This window comes from Aegilops tauschii, chromosome 1, assembly GCF_002575655.3.
Source record: "Aegilops tauschii subsp. strangulata cultivar AL8/78 chromosome 1, Aet v6.0, whole genome shotgun sequence".
Taxonomy (NCBI): Eukaryota; Viridiplantae; Streptophyta; class Magnoliopsida; order Poales; family Poaceae; genus Aegilops; species Aegilops tauschii.
In genome coordinates, this window is record NC_053035.3 from 14653048 (window position 1) to 14657818 (window position 4771).

The following is a 4771-nucleotide window of genomic DNA, read 5'->3' on the forward strand; positions in this document are numbered from 1 at the left end:
TCTTGAAGCGGCAATGCCCCTGGTACCGAAAAGGTACCTTGAACATGTGTGCATAATCAGCCAACCGCTTCCCTGTCTCCTCAATCATTTCACAGGGGTGTAAACTTGGCTGGGGAACGTCTATACCTGTGATCCAAAGCTTACACTAGTAGAAAATAGGGCTTTGGTTCTGGCCTGGCCAGCCCATTAGTCCCGGTTCTTCACTAACCGGGACCCATGGGGGGCATTAGTCCCGGTTCATGAGCCCAGGGGGCAGGCTGGGGCCTCGTGGGCATTGGTCCCAGTTCGTCTGGATCCATTTGTCCCGGTTCTAGGCACGAACCGGGACCCATGGGCCGTGCTCCTGGCCCACAGCCATTGGTACCGGTTCGTGCCTTGAACCGGTATAGAAGGGGGAATTTAGTCCCGGTTCCTGCCACGAACCGGGACAAATAATTTGCCTATATGTACCCATCGCCGCGGCAGAGCACTCCATAGTGCTCTGTTTTTTCTGGCTGGCGTGGGAAGGGCATTTGGGTGCTCTAGCTCACCTCCTATGCACATGAGGTGTTCGATGAAATGCCCGAGCCACACTAGTTAAGCTTTCTCCTCTCGAAGCTCGACCTCAGAGCTCCATTTTTCCTGAGATTTTTCTAGATTTAGCGGTCCGTCACGCCCCGTCCCCGTTTTCACCGCCGTTGATCGCCCGCGCCGATCTCGTCTCCGACACCACCGTGGTGAGCCTCTTGTTCTTATCTTCTTTCTGATTTTCTTACTTTAGATAGATACTTGTCTGATTTTCTTACTTTAGATAGATACTTGTCTGATTTTCTTACTTTTGGCACACATAATTATATATAATGCACGCAGATGAACCGGCAATGGATGTATGGTGATAGACACACCTCCGAGTACATTAAGGGCATGCATAATTTTCTCGAAGTGGCTGAGGCAAACAAGTAGAATGGTTTTATGTGTTGTCCATGCCCTAAATGTGGTAATACGAAGTCTTACTCTGACCGGAAAATCCTTCACACCCACCTGCTTTACAAGGGTTTCATGCCACACTATAATGTTTGGACGAGGCACGGAGAAATAGGGGTTATGATGGAAGACGACGAAGAAGAAGAGGACGATGACAACTATGTGCCCCCTGAATACGGTGATGCTGCAACGGGGGGAGCTGCTGAAGATCAAGAGGAACCAGAAGATGTGCCCGATGATGCTGCAACGGGGGAAGCTGCTGAAGATCAAGAGGAACCAGATGATGTGCCCGATGATGATGATCTCCGCCGGGTCATTGTCGATGCAAGGACACAATGCGAAAGTCAAAACGAGAAGCTGAAGTTCCATCGCATGTTAGAGGATCACAAAAAAGGGTTGTACCCCAATTGCGAAGATGGCAACACAAAGCTGGGTACCGTACTGGAATTGCTGTAGTGGAAGGCAGAGAATGCTGTGCCTGACAAAGGATTTGAGAATCTACTGAAAATATCGAAGAAGAGGCTTCCAAAGGATAACGAATTGCCCGACAGTATGTACGCAGCAAAGAGGGTCGTATACCCTCTAGGATTGGAGGTGCAGAAGATACATGCATGCCCTAATGACTGCATCCTCTACCGTGGTGCGTACGAGGATTTGAACGCATGCCCGGTATGCGGTGCATTGCGGTATAAGATCAGACGAGATGACCCTGGTGATGTTGACGGCGAGCCCCGCAGGAAGAGGGTTCCTGCGAAGGTGATGTGGTATGCTCCTATAATACCACGGTTGAAAGGACTGTTCAGAAACAAAGAGCATGCCAAGTTGATGCGATGGCACAGTGACGACTGTAAGAAAGACGGGAAGTTGAGAGCACCCGCTGACGGGTCGCAGTGGAGAAAAATCGAGAGAGAGTATTGGGCTGAGTTTGCACGTGACCCAAGGAACGTATGGTTTGGTTTAAGCGCGGATGGCATTAATCCTTTCGGGGAGCAGAGCAGCAATCACAGCACCTGGCCCGTGACTCTATGTATGTATAACCTTCCTCCTTGGATGTGCATGCAGCGGAAGTTCATTATGATGCATGTTCTCATCCAAGGCCCTAAGCAACCCGGCAATGACATTGATGTGTACCTAAGGCCATTAGTTGAAGAACTTTTACAGCTGTGGAATGAAAACGGTGTACGTGCGTTGGATGAGCACAGACAGGAGGAATTTGACCTGCACGCGTTGCTGTTTGTAACCATCAACGATTGGCTCGCTCTCAGTAACCTTTCAGGACAGACAAACAAGGGATACCACGCATGCACGCACTGTTTAGCTGACACCGAAAGTATATACCTGGACAAATGCAGGAAGAATGTGTACCTGGGCCATCGTCGATTTCTTCCGACCAACCATCAATGTCCAAAGAAAGGCAAGCATTTCAAAGGCGAGGCAGATCATCGGAAGAAGCCCGTCATGCGTACCGGTGATCACGTACTTGCTATGGTCAATGATTTACACATAATCTTTGGAAAGGGTCCCGGCGGACTAGCTGTTCCGAATGACACTGAGGGACACGCACCCATGTGGAAGAAGAAATCTATATTTTGGGACCTACCCTACTGGAAAGACCTAGAGGTCCGCTCTTGATCGACGTGATGCACGTGACGAAGAACCTTTGCGTGAACCTGCTAGGCTTCTTGGGCGTGTATGGGAAGACAAAAGATACAGCTGAGGTACGGGAGGACCTGCAACGTTTGCACGAAAAAGACGGCATGCCTCCAAAGCAGTATGAAGGTCCTGCCAGCTATGCTCTTACCAAAGAAGAGAAGGAAATCTTCTTTGAATGCCTGCTTAGTATGAAGGTCCCGACTGGCTTCTCGTCGAATATAAAGGGAATAATAAATATGCCAGAGAAAAAGTTTCAGAACCTAAAGTCTCATGACTGCCACGTGATTATGACGAACTGCTTCCGGTTGCATTGAGGAGGCTTCTACCGGAAAACGTCCGATTAGCCATTGTGAAGCTATGTGCATTCATCAATGCAATCTCTCAAAAGTTGATCGATCCAGAAATCATACCAAGGCTAAGGAGTGATGTGGTGCAATGTCTTGTCAGTTTCGAGCTGGTGTTCCCACCATCCTTCTTCAATATCATGACGCACATCCTAGTTCATCTAGTTGACAAGATTGTCATTCTAGGCCCCGTATTTCTACACAATATGTACCCCTTTGAGAGGTTCATGGGAGTCCTAAAGAAATATGTCCATAACCGCGCTAGGCCAGAAGGATGCATCTCCATGGGCCATCAAACAGAGGATGTCATTGGGTTTTGTGTTGACTTCATTCCTGGCCTTAAGAAGATAGGTCTCCCTAAATCGCGGTATGAGGGGAGACTAACTGGAAAAGGCACGCTTGGAGGGGACTCAATAATATGCAGGGACGAATATTCTTGGTCTCAAGCACACTACACAGTTCTACAGAACTCTACCTTGGTGACCCCGTATGTCGATGAACATAAGAACAGTCTGCGCTCCAAACACCCGGAGCAGTGCGACGACTGGATTACATGTGAACACATCAGGACTTTCAGCAGTTGGTTGGAAACACGTCTCAGAGGTGACAACACTGTTTGTGATGAGCTGTACTCGTTGTCCAGGGGACCATCTTCGACTGTATTGACTTACAAAGGATACGCGATAAATGGGAATACATTTTACACGATCGCCCAAGATCAAAAGAGCACCAACCAAAACAGGGGTGTCCACTTTGATGCAGCAACCGAGAGGGGAAAGGACACATATTATGGTTACATAGTGGACATATGGGAACTTGACTACGGACATGATTTTAAGGTCCCTTTGTTTAAGTGCAAATGGGTCAATCTGTCAGGAGGCGGGGTACAGGTAGACCCACAGTACGGAATGACAACAGTGGATCTGAACAATCTTGGGTACACTGACGAACCGTTCGTCCTAGCCAATGATGTGGCACAGGTTATCTATGTGAAGGACATGTCTACCAAACCGAGAAAATGAAAAGATAAGGAAGCGAATACATCATACGATGAGCCAAAGCGCCACATAGTTCTTTCAGGAAAAAGGGACATCATGGGAGTGGAGGGCAAGACAGACATGTCCGAAGATTATGAAAAGTTTCATGAAATTCCTCCCTTCAAAGTCAAGGCTGACCCAAGCATCCTAATAAATGATGAAGATTATCCATGGTTACGGCGCAATAAGGAAAGGACACAAGCGAAGAAAAAGTAAAGACTTTCTCCACAACTATTATGATGATACCATGCCAACATTAACCTTTTCGTAGTTCATTCGAAATTCCTGTTGTAACAGACAAGTTTCCGTATGAAATCCAGATACTTCGAAAGAGATTGTCCGTTTTATACACGAAGTGCATCCAGTTTTTGCCGTAACCCTCTCAACTTTCTTGCACATGCTATGTGGATGAAATGATGATACCATGCCAACTTTCAACCTTTTCAGAGTTCATTTTTTATTCAAAATCATTAAAAGCAAAAAGAATTTTCATAAAGAACTTTTTTGTTACAAACTTTAATAGCAAAAAGAATTATCATAAAAGAAAATAAATAAGTAATTAGAAACAAAATAATATAAACTTTAATAAAATATATAAGTAGAAACAAAAAAATAAAAAAATAAACTTTAATAACATAAATAAAATTTATGAAACTAAAATTATCAAAGTATTTTCTGTTCAAAACATTATAAGAAACCTCTAGTATTATTGAAACTAAAATTATATAAAATTGATGCAACTAAAATTATCAAAGTATTTTCTGTTCAAAATCA

At 45.5% G+C, this 4771-nt stretch overlaps 1 pseudogene; it reads left to right on the forward strand.

The window, feature by feature from the left end:
* Positions 1–849: 849 nt before the first annotated feature.
* Positions 850–4213, forward strand: LOC141026816 (uncharacterized; annotated as a pseudogene).
* Positions 4214–4771: the final 558 nt, after the last annotated feature.